A 15012-nucleotide genomic window follows, 5' to 3' on the forward strand; every position below is an offset into this window, starting at 1 on the left:
TGGAATGAATGGTGGAAGACAAGTAGCACTCCTGTGCATGAATAAACCATGAAATATATTTGACAATAAAATTTTCAATTAATGTGGAAATATTTGCTCTGAGTCTCAGCTCTTGAGGATTGAATTCTTGGCCAAATATTAAAAATATGTTTTATTTCATTGCACAAAGTACCTTGCAGAAGATTAGATTCCTGAGAAACTAAAAACTGCTATTTTTTGAGAATCCTGAATATGAATTAAGTTGATGGATGGGCCATGGTGGGATAATTTGTTTCTTTGAGACACTAAATAGCCTTTACCCTTGCTCAGTGTGGCTCTGTTACAGAAACAGTGGCTTTTACCATGACTGACTCTTAGATGATAGTTTTCTCAGGTCTTTTGATTCTTTGTGGAACCCTCAATTCAGTGACGCAGCCAAAAAAATAATAAAATTTTTAAAAAGGAAGTGGATCAAAGATTTTTGACCAAAGCCTCTATGTAGAATTGTGTACTTAAAAAACAGTTCTGTGTGATATCAGAGATAGATACACAGTAACACGTTTTAGATTATTTTTAAGATTGCAGGGTAGGTATTTTATTGTGCACAGCGGATCCAATGGAATACTATGCAGCCATTAAAGTGAATGAAGCGGAACCCCATGGATCATGATGGATTAATATGCAAACAGAATGTTGAGTGAAAAATAGAACAAGATGCAGATATGTATTTATAGTATACCAGTTCTGTGAAGTGTTAGTCACTCAGTTGCACCCAACTCTTTGTGACCCATAGACTGTAGCCTGCCAGGCTCCTCTGTCCGTGGAATTCTCCAGGCAAGAATACGGGAGTGGGTTGCCATTCCCTTCTCCAGGGGATTTTCCCGACCCAGGGACTAAACCTGGGTCTCCTGCATTGCAGGTGGATTCTTCACCATCTGAACCACCAGGGAAGTTTGCTGCTGTCCATGGAGTCACAAAGAGTCAGACACAACTTAGCAACTAATCAACAAGTTCTGTGAAGATAGTAACATGTAAGAGTGCCTGATTATTTTATGTAGCTAAAATATAACGATGTCTGTGATAAAGATAAACATTAAATTCAGGGTACTGATTGGTTCCCCCACTTCCCTGGTGGCTCAAGGGATGACGGGGGAAGGTAAGAGGTGGGACTTGTGTTCTAATTGGAAAGTTACATATTGTGGCAGTCCTGGACCTAACCTTTGAAGGTATAGAAGCAGGTATAGAAGCTCCTGCTTTTGTGCTTGGGGACACAACTTCCATGCTGGAAGGAAGCTCAGACTGTCTTGCTGGAGAGAGAGGCCACTTGAGGATGCTATGGATGGACAGACACAATGTAGGGGAGACTTCTTGGACCTTCCAGATCATGACTGAGGCCAGCCTTTATCATGCGGAGCAGAAGACACACAGGCTACCTGCAGAATCTAGATCAATTTTCATTCATCATTTTAACACAATAAGTTTCAGGGGGTTTGTCACTCAGTGACTGATAACTGAAACGGTCAGGTAGTTTGCATAGTCTTTGTTAGGAGACCATGAAATGGTAAGAAACTATGCAGAATTCATGGGGACAGACTTTCTCTCCTCTCCCTAATGTTAGCTTTATTCCATGTGCACATCAGATTTTAATTTTATTCTGCTTCTAACAGGCTTATTCTCATATCTGTGCTTATTTTTGAACACATAAACCCCAATTTCCAGTCTAGAATGATTTTGCTTCGTGTCTGCCTGAGTTAGCATTATCTTTGGGGGAAATTCTTTACTCAGAGAGCCTAAGAACAATTACATTGCTTGTGGATTCCAGCTGTGCAATGCTTTTAGAGGTATATTCATAGTAGTGCATTTGCAGCATTTATTGGGAATAAAATTGGTAAAATCTAATGATGATCTCTTTCAAACATTTATTTGGTAAAATCTGCAGGCATGGGGGGCCAATACGGTGACAGAATAATTGCTGAGTCACTGTCAAGGCATTGTTCTATTTAATGTCTGCAATTTCGCACAAGCCAAGCGGAACTAATCAAAATATTGAAGGTAGGTTCTTGCTGCTAATGCTCCCCCCAACACTTACCAAGAGAACTGTTTACAAGGCCAAAAATATGACTTTATATATTGTGAGTGAATTGGATTTTTAAAATAATAAACTGTGGTTGAAATGAGGCAATCATTCTTTCTAAAGAGAACTATTAGTGATGTTTTCAGTGATTAAGTTCTGATTGTGCCTGAAGTTGGTCCATTTGGGGGTAACACAAGCATAGGCTTAAGCAACTGCATCATTTTTAAACTCATTTTGGATACATTTACCTGTTTTTCACAACAGAATCTGTCAGTATATGTGAGAGCTTCTGTATGAAGGTTGGTGGGCTTCCTCTGACATCCTCTTCTTGTATGTGCCCCTCCCAGCCAGGACTAACCCCATAGGGTGGGTGGGGACTGGGAGAGGTAACCTCAACTGGTCTCTTCATTCCGGCCTGTTACCTCTCGTTGACCTTCCTCCCAGACACTCTCAGTGCTTGCCAGCCTTGTCCTCGACCCCTAAAGTTTTCCAGTCAGATCCTCATTCTTACTCAGTCCTTTCCCCAGGATATTCTTGGCCCTTACATTAGAATTCAGCCAACCTGCCTTCTTTTCTTTTTCTTCTTTTTTTAATCTTTTCATTTTGTGTTGGGTATAGCCTATTAACAATGTTGTGATGGTTTCAGTGAAGAGACTTAGTCATACATACACATGCATCCATTCTCCCCTAAACTCCCCTCCTATCCAGGCTGCCACATAACATCGAGCAGAGTCCCATGTGCTATACAGTAGGTCCTTGTTGGTTATCCATTTTAAATATGGCAGAGTGTACATGTCCATCCCAAACTCCCTATCTATCTCTTCCACCCATCCTTCCCCTCAGCAATCACAAGTTCGTTTTCTAAATGGCAGTCCTTGGACCTAAGAACCCAATACAAGGTCGTGTGTCAGCCCAAATAAGGGTCCTAAGGATGGAATTTTTAGGATACAGGAAAAAAATACTTTGAGCCAAAAAGGCTACTGGTTTTCTCTGAAATTAACAACCAAACTTTTGGTGGTTTCATGCAGCAGAGCTCAGCAGTTTACCGGCCGTCTGATCCAGAGCCGTGGGAGTTTCATCATCTCTGATCTCTTGAACACAGCATGATCTCAGAGGGGAGAGAAAAAGCCCAGCAACAGTGAGAAAATCGGTCAAAATCATCTTGTTCCTTTTTTTGTATCAGACAAAGAATCGCCTTCAGAACTGGGGATGTAGGTTCAGGGACGGAATTATGGAGTAGGGGAGGGGCTATCAGATCAAAGCAAGAGCAGAGTCAAGGAGATGGGAGGCCAGGGAGCCAGAGGAGGCAGGTGCTGGGCTTCTGTGTGTGGGGCCTAGTATGTTGCAGGCTTGATGGCTGCAGTGTTATATTCATACTGTAGGGTTAGGCTCAGCCATATTAATAGATGACTACATCCTCAAAAAAGATGAGGTTGTAGTCAACATGTTTTGCTTATAAAGGCAACAATGGTAATGCATTTTTTAAAGGCTTAATTAATTGTTTGTGATTCACATGCAAAACTTTTGCTACTGAAAGAGGTAAAATATGAGTTATTTGGGAAAGTTAATTATTTAGAACAGGCCACTCCCTAAAAATGCTAGGCTCGAAGGCACCTGCAAATTCCTGACATGTGTAGTTCAATCTAGTGTCAAACATGGAAATGCAATTGCAGGATCTTGAGCATTTCATTAAAATATTTTTTTTGACTAAACCCCAAGACATGCAGGACCTTAGTTCTTGACCAGGGATTGAACCTGTGCCCTCCTGCAGTGGCAGCATAGAGTCTTAACCACTGGACAGCCTGGGAAGTCCCATGAGCATTTTGTTTCCACCAGCTCCATTTATCCTACTGTTGACCGTGGAGATGACACTGCCTTGACTCTGTCATTCTCTGTCACTTCTTGCTGCTGCCTGTTTGTGCTGTAATAGCCCCTTTACCCTGTCTTTCCTACCCCAGTTCTACCTGAGGGCCACCTGTCTGGGTCCTTTGCAAACATGAAAAACAGCATTAGTTCATGTCATAATGGTTTGAGTCTAGTTTGAGTCTATGGGATAAGATGAGCCCTAGACCTGGGGAGTAGTCAGTCAGCCAGCCAGCCATCCTGGGTGAGGCAGGGTGGAAGTGGGCAGTGTCAGAAAGATGCAGGGGAGAAAACCAGCTAGTGCCATTGCTGAAGACACTGGCTTAAGGCTTCAAGTAGCTTATACCAGTGTTGGTATTTTTATTTATGGCTTTCTTTTGCCTCTTCAGAAATAATTAGCCTTCAGCATCATTAATGTTGTGTAAGTTAAAGGCTGAATTAAGAGGTTAGAAGGTGAGTAGTATATTTAATAATGAACTGTTGGGAAAATTGCTATGATAATCTTAAATAAGAGAGTCATTATACAAAAATTACTGTGTATTTTTCTACAAATAATCATCTTGATTTGAAATAGACTAATCAGCTGAATTTAGTGATATATTTGTTCTTTGTATTCCATCTCTGAGACTCTCAGAGAAGAAAAATTACATATTTTAACAGAGCCTTAATTTTTTTTGAAAAACGTGGCTCATTGCATTCCATGGGGTGGGGTCTGTGTGCTATCCACCCTCAGAGGTGCTCACCAGTCCTTTCTGAGCACTGCCAGCTCAAGCTCAGTTTAGAATTCATCAGTATCTTACCTCCATGAAAAAGGAAATATTATCCAAAACTCTGGAGTCTGTAGACTTCGAAATGGAAAGAAAAGTCATACCAAAGGCTGAATTTTCTTAAACTCCAAGTTGCAAAACAAAGTAGGCTAGAAAAAGTTGTGCTATATGGAGCCTTTATGAAATGTATTACTTTGCTTCCAAATGAAGGACAAATTGGATTTTGAATTTCTAAAGCTAAACAAATATTATTATGTTAAAACATTAAAGCTACTAATGTCAGGATCTATGAAAGAAAGTGTGAGATTCACAAAGATCATCTTCATGATTGAAAAATCTACACTGAACAAGAGTTTTCTACTTTATACTGTTTGCAGCCTAGGAGCTATCATGAAAAGAAGGGAACAACTATAATTTATAATATGCAACAGATTCTATTTGAATATGTATAATGTAATATATTAAATTATAATCGTTAGGATATGTCTCCTCCTTTTATTCGTTTATTTTAGGTCTTAATTATTGAGGGACTGGTTCAACTTAGAGTTCTGAAACCTAGCATTTGGAATGTACTCATTCACTCATTTATTTAATAAATAGTGATTTGATTAAGAAAAAAAAAGAAAATGTGAAATTAATTTCCAATATGTGATTGGATGTCTTCCCTAATCCTTGCCTTGTGGGTGCTAGTTAGAGATGTGAGATTTTTATACTCACATATTCTTGATTGAACCAATTATACTTGTGGCTACAACCTCTTAGATATTGAGGTGACTTTGCTCTGAGGGGAAAATAAAGCTATGCTTAGTCACCAATTGCAAGTAATAAACCTTGCTTTAGATTATGGGAACGTCAATTAACAGAGGCCCTTTTAAAGGAATCTTGGCAGAAGAAGAATGATAGTTGTTGGATATCTATGTTGGTTTCCATTGGTTTCAATCCTGTTTACTCAGAACATTTGTCTTAACCTACTGCCTTTTGTTAAATTTTGCATTGTTTCACATTTGATTTCACATTTAATCATTTTCATACACTATAATTTCTTCTGTCTTTATATTATTTTCTGTGTCTTACTGGCTCTTAATCTTTATTATATTAGAGCATATGATATGATTGTTTTAATAGTTTTAGACTTTTACTCATTTTCAGTTTTAATTTTTACTGAAAACAGTTTCTCTGAACTTTCTGTTTTAGTTAGAATTTTTTGTTCAAGGACACAAAACAGGAAATCTCACATAACAGTGGCTGAAAGAAGACAGAAGCTGACTTGACTTCTCCCTTTGTGTAAACGATGTTCACAGGCAGTTCTTGAGGGCTGGGAGGGTAACCCATTGATATCAAGGATCAGGGTCCAGTGATGCAGGTCCTAATATGTGCTTTCCAAGTTCCTAGTCAACTCATGATCCAAGATGGCTGCCACAGCGCCAGCCTGAAAAAGGAATAAAATTAGAAGATCGAAAAGAGGTTTTCTCCACAGTTTAACCATCTGAAGCAGCCCTCCAGAAGTCCCATCCAGCTCTGGTGCTTACACATCTTGGTCAAAATCTGGTTACTTGGTTGCATTTGTCTGCCAGGTGGGCTGGTGAGTATAGTCTTACTTTGTGGATGAACAATGTGCCCAGTGAAAATCAGAGTTCTGTGTCTAAGTGGTAAAAGGAGAAGGGATGTTGGTCCAGGCAGCTAACTGTGTCTGCTTATTTGCTTATTTGATGTTCAGTTCAATTCAGTTGCTTAGTCGTGTGAGACTCTTTGCGACCCCATGGACTGCAGCATGCCAGGCTTCCTTGTCCATCACCAACTCCTGGACCCTACTCAAACTCATGTCCATCACGTCGGTGATGCCATCCAACCATCTCATCCTCTGTCGTCCACTTCTCTTCACACCTTCAATCTTTCCCAGCATCAGGGTCTTTTTCAATGAGTTGGTTCTTCGCATCAGGTGGCCAAAGTATTGGAGTTTCCACTTCAACATCAGTCCTTCCAATGTTCAGGACTGATTTCCTTTAGGATGGACTGGTTGGATCTCCTTTTAGTCCAAGGGACTCTCAAGAGTCTTCTTCAACACCACAGTTCAAAAGCATCAATTCTTCAGCACTCAACTTTCTTTATAGTCCAACTCTCACATCCGTACATGACTACTGGAAAAACCATAGCTTTGACTAGACGGACCTTTGCTGGTATAGTAATGTCTCTGCTTTTTAATATGTTGTCTAGGTTGATCACAGCTTTATTGCCAAGGAGCAAGCATCTTTTAATTTCATGGCTGCACTCACCATCTGCAGTGATTTTGGAGCCCCCCCAAAATAAAGTCTCTCACTGTTTCCATTGTTTCCCCATCTATTTGCCATGAAGTGATGGGACTGGATGCCATGATCTTAGTTTTCTTGATGTTACTTATTTTTTAACAACAAAAAAAAAAGATCCATGTTACTTCTTTTTAAATCCTATTTTTACATAAGCATTTAAAATATTTGACTAAAATTTTTTTGAAGTATAGTTGATTTACAATGTTGTGTTAGTTTCAGATATTCAGCAAATTGATTCAGTTATACACAGACAGGTACATGTTCTTTTTCATATTCTTTTCCATTATAGTTTATTACAATATATAGAGTCTAGATATAGTTTATTACTGGGCTGTCCAGTAGGACTTTGTCATTGATCTAATTTATACACAGAAGCCTGCATCTGCCAACCCCAAACTCCTAATTTACCCCTACCACCCTTTCCCCCCCACTTTCCCCTTTGGTAACTATAAGCTTGTTTTTTATGTCTGTAAGCACTTTAAATTTTGTTTCACTATTTTAAAAATATTTTGCTATTTTTAAGAGCTATTTTTATTATATTTTACTTTAAATTTTATTAGTTTAACAATTTTATCACTACTTGTAGTACTTTATTTTTTCCAATTTTATTGACATATATTGTATAAGTTTGAGGTGTACAACATAATGATCTGAAATATGTGTATCTTGAAGTGATTACCCCAGTAAATTTAGCTAACACCTCTCACCTTCAGACACTATTTAGACATGATTTCTGTTTTTAATTCTTTCGAATTGTTATGAAATGTCTATCTTCCTAGTTAGTACTTGTCTGGAAAGACAGAAATAATGGGAAAATCTAAAACAGGAACAATTTGAACCAAGGGAAGTGGATGCTTTTTCATAAGCTGAATCTGAACTGTCAAGATTTTAAAATGCATTTTTAATTGGAGGATAATTGCTTTACAATATTATGTTGGTTTCTGCCACACATCAACATGAATTAGCCATAGGTATGTATATGTCCCCTCCCTCTTGAACCTTTCTCCCACCTTCCACCCTATCCCACCCCTCTAAGTTTTCATGGAGCACCAGGTTTGAGCTCCCTGCATTATATAACAAATTTCCACTGGTTATCTAATTTATGTAATACATGTGGTTCAATGCTATTTTTTCTATCTGTCCTGTTGTTATTGCATCCTCTTATGCTAAAACTTTAGCCTGAGTGGCCCAGGAGACTTTCAGGATGAAAGCGTTCCTCACCCCACATCTCCCAGGATGACTATAATTCTACTTTTACTAATAACACCTTTGAGCTATTGTAGCAAAATTCTCTTTTAGATCCATCTAAAATTCATGCATCTTGGAAAAATAAATAACACTGTCCTGTCTGGAGTGAACTAATGTTTTTGCTGATAACCTTAACTTTTGTTTTGCACAAACATTTTTCTAAAGATTTTTTGGTGTGGACCATTTTGAAATTATTTATTGAATTTGTTACAATATTGCTTCTGTTTTTTATGTTCCATGTTTTTGGCCATGAGACACAGGAGATCTTAGCTGCCCAACCAGGGATCAAACCCACACTCCCTGCATTGGAAGGTGAAGTCTTAATAAGCACTCTAAATTTTTAATTAAAAATTTTTTTTAAGTATAGTTAATTTGTAATGTGTTAGTTTTGGGTATTCAGCAAATTGATGCAGTTATACACACACACATTCTCTTTCATATTCCTTTCTTTTATAGCTTATTACAAGATATACAATATAGGTTCCTATGCTGTGTAGTAGGACCTTGTTGGACCACGAGGGAAGCCCCTACACAAACATTTTTTAATTGGCCTAATAATCAAAAATATGATGGCTATTTTTAGGTCTTATTGGAAAACGGTAACTGCTACTTCAGATCTTCTTATGTATATTCAATAAGGAAATTCCAAAAATGTCACATGAGAATCAACTCGGGCATTTTATCTATTGGTGTGTGTCAGTTTGTATGGCATAGTTGTATTTCTGCTGTGAATTTTGCAGATATGGAAGAAACCATTTAGATCTTTACCAACTGAAATAAAATTTTGGTTATCGACCGCCATTGACAGATGATCTTGACATCTGCTGGGTCTCAATGAGCTTGACTGGCTGTGACTGCTTATGTTAATGTCAATATGGTGTCTTTATGTTACTTCTTCACCAACGGAATCAAATGCCATTAGAAAATAGATCCAGTTTTATTCAGTGATTTAAATTTTATATGTATTATGTTTTAGTATCAATAAGCTATGAGAACAAACTTGCAATATGTTTTAAAAAATTTTTATTAAGAACTACTTGCATATTATTGAAAGGTTACCATGCACTGCTATGGGGAAAAAATTGATATCTTTCCAGATCCTAAGTAGCTAAAATTATACTTGGAAATAAACTCAAGTACATACCAGTTGATGAGTGATAAAACAAGTGTACTTACAACAAGCTACAGAGGCAGCTAAAACTGGTCTTGTGTTGGCCAAGAAGACGTTCCTAAGGAGGGAACATTTCATATGAAACCTGAAGAATAAGTAAAAAATGCCTAGGTGAGGGCATTCCCTAGTGGCTCAGCGGTAAAAAATCCATCTGCCAGTAAGGGAGACACAGGTTCGAGCTTGGTTTCATCCAGGAAGACCCCACATACCGTGGAGCAACTAAGCCTGTGTACTGCAACTACCGAAGCCCGTGCGCCTAGAGCCTGCGCTCTGCAACCCGAGGAGCCACCGAAACAGGAAGCCATGCACCGCAGCTCGAGAAAAGCCCGCACAGCGATGAAGACCCGAGGACGCGAGTGGGTTGAAAACTCTGGTCGCCTCATCTTCATTTTCTGAAGGGCTGTGGGACATCTCTCAGAGGGTTAAAGCAGAGGTGGATGAGGTTTGCCTTCTGAAAAGTGTCCTTGGGGGCTGGGAGATGGATAGCAAGAGAGGGAGGCGGTGTTAGTTGATGCTATTGTTATCAAGAGGAATAATCTCTGAGCTGCTTTACCACTGGTTGGGAGAACTGGTATCCACACTCTTTAACCAGTCTAGCTTATGAGACTGTGGGATGGCTGTAGTCTGTGGCAAAGACAAGGCAAAGCTAAATGGCTTAAGAAGAAGAGATTCCGGAATTTGGAATTGACATATACACGCCAGTCTATATAAAATAGGTAATCAACAAGGACCAACTGTATAGCAGGCTTCCCAGGTGGCCCAGTGGTAAAAAAAATCTGCCTGCCAATGCAGGAGATGCACAGAGATGCAGGTTTGATCCCTGGGTCGGGAAGATTCCCCTGGAGTAGGAATGACAACCGGCTCCAGTATTCTTACCTGGAAAATTCCATGGACAGAGGATCCAGGAGGGCTCTGGGGTCCATGGGGTCACAAAGAGTTGGACATGACTGAGCACACACTACTGTATAGCACAGGGACCTCTACTCAGTATTCTGTAATAACCTATATGGGAAAAGATTCTGAAAAAGAATAGCTACATGTGTATGTATAACTGAATCATTTTCTGTTCACCTGAAACTAACACAACACTGTAAATCAACTCTATTCTAATATAAAATAAATATGAAGCAAAAGAGAAAATGGGCAAAAGAGGAAAAAAAAAAAGACTCACCACATGAAATTTCACCCTTATTAACAGCATGTTCTGTTCAACTGAGGGCTTCCCTTGGTGGCTCAAAGAGTAAAGAATCTGCCTGCAATGCAGGAGACCTGGGTTCAATCCCTGGGTCAGGAAGATCCCCCAGAGAAGGGAATGGCAGTCCACTCCAGTATTCCTGCCTGGAGAATTCCATGGACAGAGGAGCCTGGAGGGGTTGCAAAGAGTCAGATACAACTGAGAGATTAACACTTTCTATTTAACTGAGCTAATCTGTTTGGCGGAGAAGGCAATGGCAACCCACTCCAGTACTCTTGCCTGGAAAATCCCATGGATGGAGGAGCCTGGTAGGCTGCAGTCCATGGGGTTGCTAAGTTGGACACGGCTGAGTGACTTCACTTTCACTTTTCACTTTCATGCATTGAGAAGGAAATGGCAACCCACTCCAGTGTTCTTGCCTGTAGAATCCCAGAGATGGAGGAACCTTGTAGGCTGCTGTCTATGGGGTCACACAGAGTTGGACATGACTGAAGTGACTTAGCAAAATCTGTTTGGCACCTATAATATCAGCCAACAAGAATGTGTAATCTTAACTTTTATGATGATGTTAAGAGTAGACTATATAATTACATGTTTTAGGGTCATGAGCACCTCCTGAACAGCCTTTTAGGTACCACTTGCGAAAAGAATTTTGACTAATTTTGCCATCTTTGAGTTTCTTTCAGAGAAAGAGGATCTTTATTTGGAACTTTTTATTTTAGGTATAGAGATACTAGTTTAGAATCGTAAATGATATCATTCTTACCTTGTACATTAGAGATGATGCCCCACAGGTAAGACCAAATTCTACCCTGAAGAATGTGTGCAATTCATCCTGACATTCTTATTTAATGCTGGTGTCTTTCTTCTTGCTTTTATCTGTTAAGAGTGAATATGTCATAATATCTTAAACCCCAGTTGATCCCTGTCAACAGAAGTAACTCTTTTGAACAAACCAGAATTTCTCAAAATTGCAAACAGATTTAGAAATATGGGTTTTATCCTCCGTGGACCGTTGTTGGGTTTTATACTCATCAAATACCTCAGACTTTGCAGTGCGATCAGGCTGAATAAATACATCCCAAACTGAATATGTGTAAAATTATTCAAATATATGAATATGTATATATGTAGATCTATAAAGACAGTTGGGCTAAGCTGTGAACACAACTCTAGGAATCTTATCAAAGGAACACATGTCAAAGGGATGTGTCTTATTTTCCTGAATGTAACATATTTTTGAGTTACATATTTTATATGAACTTTCCATCCTAAAATTAATATTAATTTAATGCCTTTTTGCAATTAAAGAATCCTGTCCATTCTTGTGTTCACTCAAGCAAGCTTTTATCAAGGGCCTGTTATGGACAGGAGCTATGTTATTATTCTAGTGAAAGCATAGTTATTCAAATATTACTTATCTAATTTGAAGATTAAACAGACCTTTCTTTCCTCCTCCTTGCTGCTCTGCTTTCTCTTTGAACATGTAATTGTTCATTGTTCTTTAGCATCTCTGCCAGTTGATGGACAGGAGGAATAAAAGGAAATAAGAATCAGATCAAGTAATTCTGTTACTTGCCAGCAAATTTGGTAGGAAAGGACATTGTAGCTGGGTTTTTCTTTTTTGCTGTTGTTCTCTTCTTATGAGTTTTCAGTGAGTTTGGTCTCGGAGTCACTAAATGTTTGAGCAGCATTTGGGTTTCTACTCTCCTTCTCCCCCATCATCTAATGTTTTGACTAACTGAGACTCACCTAAATTCAAATTTACCTTTTGGATTTAAAAGGGCTCTACTGTTTTACCTTGAATGAGGTATGGTGAAGCCAGATGCACCTGGGGAGTGGGGACATTACAGAGTGTTACAGTTTGCTGTGCTCAGGGTTCCCTGGGTGAATGCAGCTATATCAGGTGGGGGCCCCATGGGGGAGGTACTGAGAGGCAGAGGGAGCCAGGGGACAGTGGTGGGGTGAGGGAGCATGAATCTTTATTGTAGTCTCCGCAGCAAGAAACAGCAAAGGGGGACTTCTCTGGCAGTCCAGTGGTTAACACTGTGCTTCCACTGCAGGGGGTTTGATCCCTGGTCGGGGAACTAAGATCCCACACGGCATGTGGTGCAGCCAAAAATAAAGAACCCCCTCCACACCTGCCCCCTCCAAAAAACAGAAGCAGGCAAGGCAGGGTTAGCAGACTTAGGACTGGATGGCTTGAATCATTTCAGCCGGCTCTGGGGCTTGGAAAATTCCATGGACAGAGGAACCTGGACTTCAGTCCACAGGGTTGCAAAGAGTCAGACACGACTGAATGACTAACACTTTCACTGGAGACTTGGGCTGCCCATGGTCCTCTGTACCTGTTTATGGGTGTTGAGGGTAGGGGTACTGATGTCCCCGAGTGACAGGGCTGGATGAGGAAGGAGGTTGAGAATGTGGACTTGACCCATTGCTCAAGGAGGAAAACCGACCAGCCTCTAGTCAGGGCCTCAAAACTGGGTCAAGACAGAAGTTTATAAAACTCTATTACACGTACTTATGAAAATGCTTCGGAATAGCTCCCAACAGTATCTGCCTCTGTTCACCTCCCAAGTCATAGCTCTCCCATGGCTGGCTTGGGGCACTGTGGCTGACTTCTGTCCCCCAATCACTGGAGCCGCGTGGGGGCCACTTCTCTGCACGGCAGCCAGAGTGAGCTCTGAACGTGGAAGCCTGTTCCCTCTGCCTCCACCCTAACCCTCGTTTCCGCTGGCAACGTTTCATGGTTAGAACAGCAACCAAACTCCTGTGTGATCCTGCCTGGTTGGATGTTTGGACCTCTGCTACTTCACTCCCTGCAGCTTCTGTCCACCTGCCTTGGCCTTCTCTCTGCATATTTGCACTTTTACATGCTGCACACACCCCCTCCCCAATTATTTCCGATTGCATTTTTATCAGATCTAATATACTATTGATTGTGAGAACACCATTTTTTTTCCCCAAGAGGAAAAGAGCTGACAATTAAAAGAAGACTCGGTCTCTTATTGATAACTCCGGAGAATGCACAATTCTTTATCTGAAGGGTTTGGATGGTGTTTGCTGCCTTGTTCACATCACTTGGTGTGTGATTAGCCATCTTTTTGGAGGTTCCTCAGTAACAAAGTGAAAATGTTAGTCGCTCAGCTATGTCTGACTGCAACCCCATGGACTGTAGCCCCTCAGGCTTCTCTGTCCATGGGATTTTCTAGGCAAGAATACTGGAGTGGGTAGCCATTCCCTTCTCCAGGGCATCTTCTCAATACAGGGATCAAACCTGGGTCTTCTGCATTGCAGGCAGATTCTTTACCATCTGAGCCACCAGGGAACCCTGGCACCCTGCAGTTCATGGGGTCAAGAAGAGTTGGACACAACTTAGCAACTGAATAGCAGCAACAACAACAATAGTAACAAAACCTATCCCACTTTCAGCCTTTTATGAGCATCTTCCTTATGTTGCAAAATGCTTTTTATTTTTGCTTTCACTGAAAACATGCTATTGTAGTCATTCATCCAACCAGAAATATCTGATCCACTAATATCTAACCCAAAACTCTTCCTTTGTTTTTGTGTCTTTCTGTGTTCACAATAACCTTTCTTTTCGATGGCACGTGGAAAATATGGTAAAACATTTTGACAATACCTGTCAAAACAACGATGTACATAGCTCAGTTGAAGAAAGAACAGTCTGAAGACCCAAGATCAAGTTCATGCACAAACGGGCAATGATAATAATGTCACTCTAGGTTCTTTTCTGTTTTTTCCACTGGAACTCATCCTCTCAAAATTATTGTTCCATGATTTTATCCTTATTAATCCCCTTTCATTTCTAATAATCAAACCTATTTGCCAATTTTCATGGCACAGCCTCATGAGATTTAAATGATGCCAGCCAGCTTGTTCTTTGGTTGTCTGGAAGTAGAGTGTTGTTAGCAAACAGGATGTCTTTATTCTGACATCTTCTGAGTATAAAATTGTTAAATAAGATCATTCTAATTAATGCTTCTCTATACCAAGAAGGTTTTTTTAAAACCTGTTTCTCACTCAAACAAAGCATTTCACATCATCTTATGTTAACTGATTTGAATCTGAAAAGTTGACTTTCTATTGAGTGTCTTCACTACCTATTTGCAAATCTAAATAAATTAGGAGAATAAATGGTCCCTTTTCTGTACTTAGTAGACAGACATGATTTTCCTTTATTTAAAGGGACTGTGTTGTCTTTTCCCCAATAGGCCATGATTGCATCATCACCATCATCATCACCTGTGTCATTTCTATGGCATTTTATACTTTTCAAAGGATTTTAACATATATTATCTCATTATGCTGCAGTCCGGGGGGTCGCAAAGAGTAGGCCATGACTGACTGAACTGAACTGAACTGACTGATCTCATTATGTGCCC

The sequence above is a fragment of the Moschus berezovskii genome, chromosome 16, assembly GCF_049115385.1.
Source record: "Moschus berezovskii isolate FMDL1 chromosome 16, NW_MosBer_1.0, whole genome shotgun sequence".
NCBI classification, from domain to species: domain Eukaryota; kingdom Metazoa; phylum Chordata; class Mammalia; order Artiodactyla; family Moschidae; genus Moschus; species Moschus berezovskii.